This window comes from Schistocerca nitens, chromosome 4, assembly GCF_023898315.1.
Source record: "Schistocerca nitens isolate TAMUIC-IGC-003100 chromosome 4, iqSchNite1.1, whole genome shotgun sequence".
NCBI classification, from domain to species: domain Eukaryota; kingdom Metazoa; phylum Arthropoda; class Insecta; order Orthoptera; family Acrididae; genus Schistocerca; species Schistocerca nitens.
This window is the reverse complement of record NC_064617.1, coordinates 693,930,276-693,946,473: the sequence shown is the minus strand read 5'-3', so window position 1 is coordinate 693,946,473 and position 16,198 is coordinate 693,930,276. Positions and strand designations below refer to the sequence as shown.

The following is a 16,198-nucleotide window of genomic DNA, read 5'->3' as shown; positions in this document are numbered from 1 at the left end:
CAGCAAATGGGCTCAGAAGTATATTAGAGAGAAAGGAGGCTACTTGTGGGGCACATACAAACAAAGAGGTCGCATACGGAAGCAAAGAGAATTTTGTGGGATGAATAGCATGCATATTTAGAAAAACTGCGTGCAGAGTTATTAATTATCCTAGCTTTCAAACTGTTAGTTCCTTCCTCATGGAAGAAAGGAGGATATACTGGAGCAGGTTGGCAAAAGGAGCTATAACACTTACTTTGGCCCTATTTTGTATCTGAATCAATATTTGTGTGCCATTTTGTAGTTAGCTTATGTCTAATGTTGTATCTGTCATGGAAATTCTTTGTTTATGCATACATGTTTCAGTTATGTGAGTTTTTGAACGATGTTGTTTAAATTATGATTGTGAACTTAAATAACTATTTAAGTGATTGTTATGTAATGTACTGTAAAGGACTTGGTCCACAGTTAGGGAACATAGGGTTAAATGTAAGAGATGTGGGGAAGCCCCGCAGCCATGGAAGTAGCCTGGCAGAGAGGAAAAGGTGTGGTTGGCACGCAAGTGGCAACTCGTCCTTTGTGACGGGTAAGGAGTCTGGGCCAAGCACAGTTGTGGTAACACCTCGCTATGAGTAGCAGATCATTGTGGCTCATATTCCCAGAGTTTTGAGGCCAGAAGAGCTTAAGGGCAGTATTTATGGGCCTCAGATGCTGCATTTGGTGATACCATTATCATGGCATGGTTTTTAGCCCTATAAATATCATTCCGACACCAAGAAGATATGTAACAGGGTGAGGCCAACAGTACTGCTATGACTGCATTGCCGCCAGGTTAATAGCCACTGCACATTATGCCACCAGCACCACTAGCCTTCCACTAAATTGTTTATTTTTGGCACTCTGTAAATGGACCAGGTATTTGTGAAATTTGGTTGATTTTAAAATAATAATTGTGGTGTTGCTAAAAACTCTATCTTACACCAGTGATTCTATCTTACACCAGTGATCATCCCAAATCACAAACCTGGACAGGAATCATAACCTAGTGAATTTCATTCTGAGTGTCCTAATCTATTATGAGGAAGTGGTTGAATCTAATGTCGTGTTGTCATTTGCACAGACAATTATATTTTTGAATAAGTCAAAGGACTGCTTATTACATCTACATCTACGTGATTACTCTGCTATTCACAATAAAGTGCCTGGCAGAGGGTTCAATGAACCACCTTCAAGCTGTCTCTCTCCCGTTCCACTCTCGAATGGTGTGCAGGAAAAACAAGCACTTAAAGTTTTCTGTGTGAGCCCTGATTTCTCTTATTTTATTGTGATGATCATTTCTCCTTATGTAGGTGGGTGCCAACAGAATGTTTTTGCAATTGGAGGAGAAAACTGGTGATAGAAATTTCATGAAAAGATCCCATTGCAACGAAAAACACCTTTGTTTTAATGATTGCCACTCCAATTCACATATTATGTTTGTGGCATAATCTCCCCTATTTCGCAATAATACAAAACGAGCTGTCCTCCTTTGAACTTTTTCGATGTCATTCGTCGGTCCCACCTGATGCGGATCCCATACCACACAGCAGTACTCCAGAATAGAGCAGACAAGCATGGTGTAAGCAATCTCTTTAGTAGTCCTGTTGCACCTTTTAACTGTTCTGCCAATGATCGCAGTCTTTGGTTTGTTCTACTCACAACACTATCTATGTGATCGTTCCAGTTCTATGTGATCGTTCCAGTTTAGCTTATTTGTAACTGTAATCCCTAAATATTTAGTTGAATTTCCAGCCTTCAGGTTTGTGTGACTTATCGCGTCATTGAAATTTAGCGGATTTCTTTTAGTACTCATGTGAATAACTTCACACTTTTCTTTATTCAGGGCCAACTGCCACATTTTGCACCATACAAATATCATATCTAAATCATTTTGCAATTTGTTTTGGTCATCTGATGACTTTACAAGACGGTAAATGACAGCACCATGTGCAAACAATCTAAGAGGGCTACTCAGATTGTCTCCTATGTCGTTAATATAGATCAGGAACAATAGAGGGCCTATAACACTTCCTTTGGGAAAGCCGAAATTACTTCTGTTTTATGCAATGAATTTCCGTCTATTACTACGAACTGTGACCTTTCTGACAGGAAATCGTGAATTCAGTCACACAGCTGAGGCAATATTCCATAAGCACGCAGTCTGGTTAAAAGACACTTGTGAGAATGGTGTCGAAAGCCTTCTGGAAATCTAAAAATATGGAATCAATTTGACTTTGCTGGTCGATAGCACTCATTACTTCCTGAGTGTTTGTGTTTCACAAGAATGATATTTTCTGAATCCGTGATGACTATGTGTCAATAAATCATTTTCTTCGAGGTAATTCATAATGTTCGAACACAGTATATGTTCCACAACCATACTGCAAATCAATGTTAGTGATAGTGGCCTGTAACTCAGCGTATCACTATTTCCCTTTTTCCAGTCTTTAGGTGCGGATTTTTCTGTGAGCAAGCAGTTGCATGTAATTGCTAAATGTGGAACTATTGTACCAGCATACTCTGAAAGGAGCCTGACTGGTATACAATCTGGACCAGAGGCCTTAGCTTTATTGAGCGATTTAAGCTGCTTTGCTACACTGAGGATATCTACTTTTATGTTTCTCATCTTGGCAGTTGTTCTTGATTGGAATTCAGGAATATTTACTTCATTTTCTTTGGTGAAGTAGTTTCAGAAAACCGTATTTAATAGCTCTGCTTTTGTGGCACTGTCATCAGTGACTTCACCGTTGTTACTGTGCAGTGAAGTTATTGATTGCATCTTGCCACTGGTGTGCTTTATGTATGACCAGAATCTCTTTAGGTTTTCTGCTAGATTCTGAGACAGCGTTTCATTTGTGGAAATTATTATAAGCATCTCGCATTGAAGTATGCGCTATCTTTTGAACTTCTGCAAAATTTTGCCAGTCTTAGGGATGTTGCATTCTTTTAAATTTGGCAAGCTTTTTTTGTTGCTTCTGCAACTGCGGTCTGACCCATTTTGTGTACCATGGGAGATCAGTACCATCACTTATTAATTTATGTGGTATATAACCCTCAATTGCCGTCGATACTATCTCTCATATTTTCTATGCTTACATGATCAGAACGGAAGGAGTGGAGACTGTCTCTTACAAAGGCATTAACAGCATTTTTATCAGCATTTTTAAATAGATGTACTTTGTGATTCTTTTTGATAGTTGAGAGTGTTACGGTATTCAACCCAGCAGCAACTGCCTTGTGGTCGCTAATCCCTGTAACCATCATGTTACTCCCTATTTGTTCAGGTTTATTTGTTGCTAAGAGGTCAAGTATGCTTTCGCAACCATTTACGCTTAGAGAGGGCTCGGGTACTATTTGTTCGAAATAATTTCCTGAGAAAGCATTCAGTACACTTTCGGATGACATTTTATGCCTGCTGCCGTCTTTAAATGTATAATTTTTCCAGCATATCAAGGGTAGATTGAAGTCACCACTGACTATAATTGTATGACTGGGGTACCTATTTGAAATAAGACTCAAGTTTTCTTTGAGTTTTTCAGCAACTATATCTTCTGACTCAGGAGGTCCACAAAACAATCCAATTAATAGTTTAGCCCAATTGTCAAGTATAACCTCCATGCATACTATTTCACAGGAAACTATGTACTTCAATTTCACTACAAGGTAAACTACTTCTGACAGTAATAAATACTACTCCACCAACTATCTTTTCTAAACACTGTTAGGTCGTTTGAAAAAATTTCAGCTGAACTTATTTCCGGCTTTAGCCAGCTTTCCATACCTATAACTATTTGAGCTTCAGTGCTTTCTACTATTAGGGCTTGGAGCTCTGGTTCTTTCCCAACACAGCTACAACAATTTACAACTACAATAATGATTGTTTCTACAACTACCATACTGTGTTTTACCTGCTCCCTTTTAGACGGATGCCCTTTCTGTGGTTACCTGAGACCCTCTAACCTAAAAATCCGCCCAGACCCCCGCTACCTGTGTTGCCGCTTCCTGTGTGTAGTGGACTCCTGACCTATTAAGCGGAACTCAGAAACCCACCACCCAATGGTGCAAGTCAAGGAATTTGCAGCCAACATGGTCACAGAACCATCTGGGTCTCTGATTCAGACCGTCCACTCAACTCTGCACCAAAAGAGGACATTTGGTTCTATCAATGATGTTGCATATGGTGAGCTCCACCTTAATCTCACAAGCAAGACAAGCAGTCTTTACCATTTCCACTAGCCGCCTGAAACCAGAGAGAATCTCCTCAGATCCAAAGTGACACATCACTGGTAACGACATGAGCCACCACCTGCAGTTGGCTGCACCCCGTACTCTTCATGGCATCCGGAAGCATCCTTTCCACATCCAGAATGACTCCCCCTGGTATGCACACAGAGTATACGCTGGCTTCCTTCCCCTCCTTGGCAGCCATGTTCCTAAGGGGCCCTATTACGTGCCTAACGTTGGAGTTCCCAACTAGCAGCAAACCCACCCTCTGTGAATGCCCAGATCTTGCGGGCCAAGAAGCTTCCTCTGGAACAGGGTGAACGACTTCATCCGGCTCAGAGACATCATCAGCCACAGATAATGCCCAAAACCTGTTTGTCAAACGAACCGGGGAGGCCCTGCAATCGGCCAATTGGAAAGTCTTTTGCTGCCTGCCAGACTTTGGAATGATCTCCCACTCGACTACGGGTGTGGGGTCAACCTCAGTGCAAACAGTACCCAGGGCAGCTACAGCAGTGGACTGATCGGTGGACACTTGGGACATGCTCGACATCCCTCACATCCCCGCGTCCGACTCCTGACAGTGATGCCCCTTGGCAACAGCCTCAAGCTGTGTGACAGAAGCCAACACAGCCTGGAGTTGTATGTGAAGCGTCACCAACTCAGCTCACATCTGCAAACAGCAATCACAGTTCCTATCTATTACTGAAGTCGCTCCTGTTTGAAGCTCGTAAAAATATGCAACAAGCGAACGGTGTATTCGGCTTATTAGCAGTAGGAACTCGAGGTGCTCTGTCACTGACGGTCTAACAGACACTGAGCTCTTCTAAACAAAACAAACAAAAGCCTGTATGATACGATGGTCGATACAAGGATTGATAACAACAGCGGTACTGTACAATACACTGTTTTTAAAATAAAAGATTGTGTCTAGTAATCACTCAAACATGCAATAAATTACAAAAATAAGCTAGTAACTACACAGATAACTGAAAATAAGTCGCTCCTGTTTGAAGCTTGTAAAAATATTAACAAACGAATGGTGTACTCGCTTTATTAGCTGCAGGAACTCGAGGTGCTCTGTCACTGATGGTCCAACTGACATTTGTTATTTAAAGAGCTATAGTTTGTTGTGCTTTACTTAATTAATAATTAATGATAAGAATACTTACCGTTTCTCACACAAACTGGTGTAGTTTTGTTCAAACCATGAAAGTTTAAGGGTCCTCATGTACTAGGCTAGTTAGTTAATCAGGCAATGCAAAAGCTCCTTCAGAGCCAGTGTAATTGAATTTGCTTTCTGTTAAGTTGCGTAAAACTGAGTTTAAGAAAGAACTATTTACTGTGTTATCTATTCTAGTGAAAGATGGTTAATGCACACGCATAGATACCCTGTATTAGGCAATGAAGTTATAGATTGTGATCATTAGCAGACCCCTGATTTAAATTCAGAATCATTTCAGGCTTTCCCCTGTTCAGTATTGCAACTAGTTTCATGTGTGTCAGTAATTGGTTTTACAAACTGTTGCACCTAGTTCATTTAAGGTACATGTTGTTGAGAGGCATACGTTACTGTTTACAATCTCATTGGCCATTTGTTTGTTAGTAGCACATTTATCTGCAAGATTAGGTTACTGTGTTGCAGTATGAACAGATATAAGGAAAGAGTTTACTGTGTGTCAAGGGAGGTTAGGTTAGCCTTAGCACTGCCTTCTGCTTTATGATTTTGCTTGACCCAAGAATGCCTAATTAGGTGGGCGACCGGTTTTAATATGTAATGCTACAACTTGCATTTGTGCTGGGAGAACGTCTGTTCTTGACCCACCGTTTATTATTGGTTATACTTTGCTGGAGTGTTTCGGAAACGAATCTCAGTTTGATTGTTCTGTTTCCATTAGGTTATCTCACAGTCACATGTCAAAAATTCCTCACAGAGGTATAACGTTAACAACAATTGCCGTTTAAGGCAACCAGTGTTGCCGTTAGAGTGGGACAGGTCACCCAAACCCCTTGTTGACCTTCTTCCCATGAGGTGAGTCAATTTGTGATCTGAGTGGCCTATCATTCTTTCCCAGATGTCAGCAATCTATCCCTTATTTCTCCCTGAGAAAGGAACTAACAGTTTCAAACTCTAGGATAGTTTTCTTACTTTTACATGAGTCTACTAACAGACTGTAGTTTCATCTCCTAAAGATAAGTACTGAGCAGATGTTGTGTCTCCTTATAATTTTTGTAGTTTCTGTATGCAATCTGTAATGTTAGATCAGTTAAGATGTGGGTAAAAGACTAACTAAAGCACGCATCTCCTTTTCCCCCTTTCTTTCTTTTTCTTTTTCTTTTTCTTTCTCTCTCTCCCTCTCCCTCTCTGTAGTGCCAGGCAGTGTGATAGGCAAAGAATATCCTAAAGTCTCCTACTGTAAGCAAGTGGCCAGTCTCAACTTATGGATAGTCAAAACTGAAGAATAAGTTGCTTTTAGCCAAAAAGTTGAATTGTGCTTCTGCATTGGAGGAAAATACAAAAATTTATTGGTTGCGATACTAGGGCACTCACTGTAGTTAGTGATACTCACTACTGAAGAAGGTACGCACGTGCTGAAATGCTTGAAACGAGGACACCCTAATACACCCTTGTTACCTTATGTCTGCATAATCTACCAGTATATTTTTCGCAATAGTCATAGTGACTATTGATGTTTGTCTGTTGGCTTTTGTCTAGGGACCTTCGTGTGATGTTCAATGACATTGACATGGAATGCAACAATATCATGAGAAGGAAAGTTGCTTCTTACCATATAGCAGAGATGCTGAGTCGCAGATAGGCACAACAACTGAGTGTGGTTTCAGTTGCCTGAGACTGCAGTCGTGTGTGTGTGTGTGTGTGTGTGTGTGTGTGTGTGTGTGTGTGTGTGTATTGTTGAAAAAGGCCATTGGCTGAAAGCTTTAAGTGTGAAAATCTTTTTGTAGTGCCTATCTGCGACTCAGCATCTCCGCTATATGGTGAGTTTCTAACATTATTAATTCATCACTGTGAACCTAATCAAGCATCACAACACAGTGGTTAAGAAAATACTGACCTTATCATATAAATGGATAGATAAAACGTCTTCTTACCAAGTGGCGGCAGGGGAACACCCACACAAAAGGATTTAACTTTTACAAGCTTTACAGTTAAATCCTATTGTGTGTGTGTTCCCCGCTGGTGAGTAGGTTTCTTATCTATCCGCTTATATTATATTATCAATAATTGATTATTTTCCTTGTTACATTCATATTATCATATGTTAGTTATGCAACAGTGCTATGCAAATAATTAACATCATGCCCTCACACACTAAATTGGGGTGCTCCACTACCACCTCACTCCCCCCCCCCCCCCTCCCCCCCAATTTTGCCCATACACAATATGGAAGTACATAACTACAAACTGCACAACTGATGTTTGGAATAATAGAAAAAGTATGCTGAGATATTCTGCTAAATGCAATCTATTAGTTTTATGTTTGTGTCCATCCAACATTCACTGTAATTATTGAAATTTCAAGACAAGGAAGGAAAAAATTGTAGTGATGTGCTGCCAGTATAAATCTTGCTACTCCCTTTAAATACTGTCCAATTATTAAGCCACAATAGAACATCTTTCAAACATATCTAACACAGACACTTTTCATCTCTCACTGTTATTTTCGATGTTCACTTCACATGAATGTCCACGACAAATGCAAGGCATCCATATACAAGCATATGTAACACTTAATTAAGTATAGCATCGTTGCTTCTTGCCATGGATGAACTATACTGCATGTTTTCACTATTATTTTCACATACATGCCATAGTGAACAATGCTCCATTCATAGCACCAAAATGTTCTAGGAAGAGTTAGCGACATAAAAGAAGGGAAGTAGCTTTTCAACTTATCTGGCGGCTTTGAAGATATTTAAATCAAAACATCTTGACATATTCATGCTTTTTTACTTGTTGGTTACCTACCTATGTCATGTAATATAATGCATCGTGTCCAGTAAACTAACATGAGACATGGAAACTCCAGGTAGGAATATCAGCAATGTGGGAAAAGGTAGATTGCTACTTGCCACAGAGAAGACATGTCAAGCTGCACATTGGCACAATTAAAAGACACTTACATACAGTTTTCGGCCACAGCCTTCATCAGTAAAAGAGAGACACACTCCATTCACACACACAAGCACCCTTCATGCACACATGGCTGCCAACTCCAGATCTTAGGCCAGAATGCAACTATCACGTGGAATGCAAGCAGTAATCTGTACGGGGCGGGGAAGGGGCAGGGATGGTGTATGGGTTGGGAGATAAACAAACACTGTCTGGTGGAGTGTGCACGGACTAGACTGGCAACAACTGCAGTGTCAGGAGGTTCTGGTGCAGAGAGCTGGGGAAAAAAAGGAACAAAAAAGGAGAGCAGCAAGGAAAGACGGGCAGATGCGTTGGCAGAGGGCTGCAAGTAAACCGGATGGGACATGAGCTTGTGGGGGGAGAAGACAGGACAGAGAGGGTAGAAAGCATTGGGTGAATGGTGTGGGGACAGTATTTTACCAAAGGTTGTGGTCAGGATAGTTACGGGAATGGAGAATGTGTTGTAAGGATAACTGCCATCCGTGCAGTTCAGAAAAGCTGGTGGTAGATGGCTCATGTAGTGAAGCAACGATTGAAATCAAGTGTGGTCAGGCTGTGTGAGAGGGGTTTTTCGGTGTGAATGGGATGACAGCTGTCAAAATGAAAGTATTGTCGTGGTCGGTGGGTTCAATGTGGACAGAGGTGCAGATGGAGCCATCAGAGAGGAGGAGGTCAACATGTAGGAATGTGGCATGCTAGGTTGAAGAGGACCACTTGAAGCACATGGGAAAGAAGGTGTTGCGTTTGCGAAGGAATGAAGATAGGGTGTTTTGGCCCTTAGTCTAGATCATGAAGATATCATCAATGAACCTGAACCAGACTAGGGGTTTGGTGTTTTGGGAGGCTAGGAAGTCTTCTCTAGATGGCCCATAAAAAGATTGGCATAAGAGGGTGCCATGTTGGTGCCCATGGCTGTGCTGCAGATTTGTTTATATACCTTGTCTTCAAATGAGAAGTAGTTGTGGGTTAGGACAAAGTTAGTGAGGTGTATGAGGAATGAGGTGGTGAGTTTGGAATCTGAAGGACTCTGGGAAAGGCGGTGTTCAGTAGTGATAAGACCATGGGCATGAGGGATGTTAGTGTATAGGAAGATGGCATCAATAGTGACAAGTAGGGACCCAGGAGGTAAAGGGGTGGGGATGGTGGAAAGTTAGTGAAGGGAGAGATTGGTGTGTTTGATGTGGTAGGATGGATAATGGGCAATTGGTTGGAAGTTTTGGTCAATGAGGGCCGAAATTCTTTCAGTGGGGGCACGATAACAGCCACAATGGTGTGTCCAGGATTGTTCAGGTTTGTGGATTTAGTGGAGCATGTAGAAGGTGCGTGTGCGGGGTATCATAGGGGTGAGGAGAGAAATGGATTCAGGGGCAATGTTCTGGGAAGGGCCTAAGGCTTTAAGCAGGGACTGGAGTTTGTGTTGGACTTCTGGGATGGGATCACTCTGGCAGAGTTTATTGGTGGAGGAGTCAGACAACTGGCAGAGGCCTTCTGCCAGGTAGTCGCTGTGATTCATAATAACAGTGGCAGAACCTTTGTTTGCAGGTAGGATGATTAGGTCACGATTTGTTTGGAAGTTGTGTATGGCTGTTCTTTCTTCTACTTAAAGGTTGGAGTTTGGAGGCAAGGAATTTCTGGAAGGTGACCAGTGCGTGGTTAGGTGGGAATGGGGTGGGGGTGGGGGAAGGATCACAGTTGGTATGAACTAGAAGAGGCAGGGTTCAATGTTGGAATTAGGGTGGTTTTGGCTGGAGGAATTGGCAGCAAAGGAGTGCTTCCATTGCAGGGATTGGGAGAAGGAGATGTAATGTTATGTGTGCCTCACTGTTTTTTTTTTTTTTTTTTACTAATTTGTGTTTGATTTTATTCTGAGAAGCTCAGTGATGTATGCAAATACCATAAACGTAAATGTGATTCAAAAAGTACTTGAAGTGAAGTGAAGTGCAGCTGGACAGCAACAAACTCTTTGGCGCACAATCCCCACAACAATAGTAGTTGTGAATCTTTGAGTATGGACTCTTAAAAAAAAACATTTGATTTATTAAAAAAGAGAGAACTGTTAATCTGTATCTTGTGGAAAGAGGCCATGTTGCTAGGTCGTCGCTCAGAACGTATTGTTACATTTAATGAAAATTGATATTTTAGTGATAAAACCAAGTAAAGTATGTGTAAAAGTTTCCAAACATTTATGTATACAAATTTTCTGGAAGTGAAGAACAGAAATATCTTGTTTTTGGAAAAGGTGGTGAACTTCATTGTCATTGCCATCTATCAATCGGCAGAATTGTAAGTGTACAAAGTTCACTAAAATACACGAAAAGAAATGCATTCTCTATAGTTTTCATTCAACAAGTAACAACCTCTCATAATTTCTTAATTACAGTAACTGGATTATTTTCTTGAACAATAGTATGGTGCTGAACTCCACTGACCAATTTTGATGTAGCAGGACGTGTAGTTTGAAGGAAGTTTGTGTACCAAGCAATCTCCTTTTCTCTCGAAAAGCAGATTGCTGTTTGTTCTTATTTACTTACAACAGTGGTCCCTTAGGTATGAAAAGCTACAAAAACTTGGGCTCAAAGCTGTCCGCAATACAGCCAAGTAACTAACAGAGTTGTATTTTAAACCTTAAAGAACAATAACTTCCTCCAAATTGTAATACGTCACCAACTGGTGCAGAAGATCATTCAAGGAGGCAGCAACCAAAATTCAGGTACCAGTTACGACTTAAAGTAAAAATCTCAATCAAAAATCAATCTCTCTCTCTCTCTCTCTCTCTCTCTCTCTCTCTCTCTCTCTCTCTCCAAACACATATATGAATATTCATATTATTAAGATAAAAGTCATTTTATAGAGAGTACGTCATTGACAAGTCCAGCATGGTTAAATTTGGTTGTAGGCCTAAAGGTGAGGCCTTTGGATAGGACTGAAACTTCTGTGGAGCTGAGGGTTTTGGTGGAACGGTTAACAACAGTGCTATGGGAATGTTTTGGCTCTGGATTTGGTGGACAGTTGGTAGAGAGTTTTGGGGAATGTGGCAAATTGAAGAAGTCAGCTATGCATGGTTTAGTTGACGTGTAGTGTGGACGAAGGGGAACACTGTGGATACAATAGAGGTTGGACAGTGATGCCCTGAGACAGCAGTAGGAAGTCAGCAGGTTGGATATAACTTATGGAGGTTGTGTCTGAATCTGTCTGTTCACTTATCTGATGACTCATTCCACATCTCTGTCCACATTAAAACCACCACTCACCAACAGTACCTTCATTTTGACAGCTGTCATCCCATTCACACAAAAAAAAACCTCTTTCACAGCCTGGCCACCTGGGGACAGTATATCTGCAGTGAAAAAAACTCCCTTGCTGAATATGCTGAGGGTCTCACCAAGGCCTTCACAGACAGGCACTATTACTCAGACATAATCCGCAAACAGATCTACTGTGCCATTTCCCTTCGCACCCCCAATTCTCCCATCACCCCAAGAACCAGCCACAAAGGAGTCTCCCCTTCATAACCCTGGACTGGAACAACTGAACCAAATCCTTCACCAGGGCTTTGATTATCTATCATCATGCCCTGAAATGAGGTTCATCCCACCTGAGATACTTCCCAAGTGGTGTTCTGTCACTCAACCAACCTCCACAATATCCTAGTCTATCCCTATGTCACTCCCAATCCCAACCCCTTGACACAAAGATCATATCCCTGTGGAATATCCAGGCGCAAAACCTACCCAATCCACCCACCCAGCACTTCCTATTCCAGTCCTGTCACAGGTTTGTCCTACCCCACCAGGAGCCAGGTCACCTGTGAAAGCAGCCATATCATTTACCAGTTCTGCTGCAATCACTGAACAGCTTTTTATATTGGCATGACTAATAACCAGCTACCCACCAGGATGAACAGCCAGCACCAAACTGAAGCCAAGAGCGAAGTAGACCACCCTGTGAACACAGCATGCAGCTGAACTTAACACACTTGATTTCAATAGTTGCTTCACTACCCGAGCCATCGACATCCTTCTCTCCACCACCAATGCACATATGGCAGTTACCCTTACAACACATTCTCTGCTCTTGTAACTATACTGGCCACAATCTATGGTAAAATACTGTCTCCACATTCTCCAGCCAACAGTTCATATCCCTTATGTCCTATCATCTCCTCCCAACCTCATCCCCCACCTTGTTTATTTTCAGCCCTCAGCCGATGCACCCGCCTACACTTCCCTGTTCCTCTCCTTTCTTGCTCCTTTTTTTTCCTTGTGTGTTTGTGTGCGTGTGTGTGTGTGTGTGTGTTTTACCGATGAAGGCTGTGGATGAAAGCTTTATGTAAGTGTCTTTTAATTGTGCCTGTCTGCAGCTTTATGTGTATTCTTTACAGTAAACAGCAATCTATCTTTTACTACATCGTTAACATGAGACATGATGTCATGAACCATATACATGACACCATATACCATCGTGTCTTCTAACATGGCGTTAGTCATATCATGTAACATGACACAACATGTCGTTAAAGTTTAGTATTCCTAATCTAGAATACTTCCTATTACAGACGCACCACCACTCTCGGATACTTCTTACTGTGAATGCATCCCTCTCTCTAAAAGTACATAAATTTCTGTCTATTTGCTGTCACAGCCCTCATCATACAGGTAACAGGGGGTAGGTCTAATAGAGCTCACTGCACTGAGGAAATAGAGTTCACATATAAAAAAGAGTGAATATATCAAAATGGTTTGATTTAAACACCTTTACAGCTGATAGATAAATCAAAAAGATAGTTTCTTTGTTTTACACCCCCAACTCTGCCCAAGGCATATTCGCCTTTTTGGGGGGAGCATTTTTCATTCTCGTTCCCAACTTTTACTCTACCATAATTTTGACATTAGACTGCCACAGATTGGCAACCAATGTAGACATTTGTTCACTCAGGCAACAACTGCTCCAGTACAGGTATTTTTATTGTCTTCCAAACCATGTTGCTTATATCGTGGCAATGAATAAGGCTATCACAAAACAACTGGATGACCATTAACTACAAGTATTTGCCTACCTTGTTACACAATTTGAACAAATTCGCATAAGTCTGAAACACAGAAGTGGCACACATAAAAAAACCTCACAAAAGTGTTTTTTTACATGTAAAATCCAAATGGAGCTAGATTTTTGAAAGTAAGTATTCAATTTCATAATAAGAATGCATTTTTTATTTATTTTAAACCATTCACACATAAAAAAGAGTGAATATATCAAAATGGTTTGATTTAAACACCTTTACAGCTGATAGATAAATCAAAAAGATATTTTCTTTGTTTTACACCCCTAACTCTGCCCAAGGCAGAACTTTAGGTGCTACATTTAGCTTGACTTTAAGCCATCATATCTCAACAACAGATAAAGATTACTGGATTTAAAAAAAATGACTTTATCCATTTATCTACCTCTGTGTAACGTTTGAACCAATTCATACACATTTAAAGTAAAGAAGTGGTGCACTTCAAAAATCTTCCAGAAAAAAGTGTTTTTTTTTCCCACATAAAATCCACACAATAGAAGATTTTTTTAAATGGTTAAAATTTACATTAGACCAAGGTCCGACAGACCAGTGGAAAAAATTTGAACCACCAATCTCGCTCCAGTCCGGAGGTAGTTACGAGTGACTGTTTTTGCATGTAAAATGCAAAAGGTGCACATACACATGGTGCTATTAGTTGAGCGTTAATTTCAGCCCAATTAAGTTCTTTTGCAAGAGGAATTAGTCAATTTAAAAAATCTGCTTGGGTGCCAGCTCCAGGTTGTTCAAACCCTGCTTAATATACTGTGACATAGCTACAGTATGTTTGAACGGCTGTACAAATGGCCACTGGTCTCGGCTAAACCAAGAACTTCCCCATGTTCTTAGCTCAAGAAGGAACTGAGCACCAAGAGCTTATCAAGAAATTTATACAACTAGAGCCACTGCCTACAATAATAATAATAATAATAATAATATATGTAACTTGTCTGAAAAAAAAGAAAGCATTTTTTTTAATTTTGTTGTTTGGTACACAATTAAATACAGTTTAGGGCACGAACAAAATAATGTTTAAGCCTTCGCTAATCTCCCGTTCACATTTTTGTGAAAGTGGGAGTTTTCATACTTTTTATTTTCTCAGACAAATGTACAAGATCCCTAACACATGTGTATGTATTAGTTGACAAATTAACTTCCGGGTTGAAAATTAGACATTCGAACATTGCACCCACACATCTTATGCTTATTATGCACTTCTTCATTATGTGTTTGCTTGTAGTCATGCTTATCTTATACACTGTTGGCTTGTAGCACAGATAGACCTAATCCACCGTAATACCAACAGATGTCGGAAGCATGAATAAATGCTACAGTCTCACAATTAACGATGGCGTGCATAATGGTTCACAGCACCTCAAATGAATCACTGCATTATAAAATCCAAAACTTAATACACTATATCTCATTCAGAATCCCACAAAATAGGTTTTTCTATCAGTATAACTCTAACATATACTGATGTCCAATCTAATTTCATTATATAGTGAGTGAATTGACACATCTGAGGAGTGTGCTACTTCCTAACAGGATTTATACCAAACAAACAGAGGCAAAGTCTACTGCAATGTGATACCACCTGATGGCATTGACACAAACTTGTAGTTGAGTGGTAAGGGCTACCTGTGCTTGTCATAAGCTGTGCACATCAGTTATCAAATCCATATGTATCTGGTCCATAAGGCAATTACATCACACCAATTGTGCATACATAAAAGCTCCTTAAAACTTGCACAACTAATGGTGTGTTCGTGACTCTGATGCCAAATTTCATGGAACCTTGAGGAGTAGCAATGTAGCATAGCACGGCAGAGTTATGCCATGGATTTTAGATTACCACATCTATATTATGTTTAACAGCATTCAAAGAAAAACAATCAATAAATCCACAAGGCGTCAAAAGTTGGGGTGTTCACATGCTCTTGTGCTCTTATACAACAGTTGCCACTGGTTACAGAGTTTCCGTGCTGTAATGATTACCTCCTGTGATTTTACACAGCAGATGAAGGAAAGTTACAGAGTCAGCGAGCATTCCAGTGACTGAACCTACCATTTGCAGTCCACATTCTGAGTATAACATTTTTCAGAACACAGTGAAATTAACTGAAAGCATCTAAGCCATCAGAGCTCATTTCCCATTTCACCACACGTGGTACAAGGAGCATTTTGTTGCCACTCTAAACAAGAGCTGTAAGCAAATAATCAATGTGAACTATTGAATGAGCTTTGTGAAACATAGTCACGTGTGTTTCCTACAGTGGAATAAACAGATAAGAATTATTGGAAGTTCATCGTAATAGTGATTTTAGTAAGAATATATGCTTTTAGCTCCAATACTCTAAGTTCCATGCATGTACAACAAGAACTTTCAATTACTCAGTAATCTGATTGTGCTTGTGGATCAGATTGCTAAAGTGATCTCCACACATCCATTTACAGTATGTCTCGGGACTATATTTTTGTGTAGTAGGGATGGTACATTCAGCTGTATTTATATGCTGTTGATGTGCTACATAGTTCACATCACAGCATCAAAAGAGATTCAACATAGCAGTTATCGATTTTTTGTACCCTTCATCACAGGCTGCTCAGATGCTGCCCCACAGGCACAGGATGCCTCTCATCACACCCTTGGGCAGGAGCGGTACTGTAAGCTACATGCCAGATGGCCCTAGTGCATGTGTTCCAAGTATAGACAAGCTGCCTGGCCACCCCTCCCCACATGCGCA

The 16,198-nt window shown here is 40.6% G+C and overlaps 1 protein-coding gene across 1 annotated transcript in view; it reads right to left on the bottom strand.

Moving 5' to 3' along the window:
- LOC126251952 (dolichyl-phosphate beta-glucosyltransferase) overlaps positions 1-16,198 on the bottom strand; it is a 118,791-nt gene that overhangs the window by 56,403 nt on the left and 46,190 nt on the right. The window lies entirely within an intron of this gene.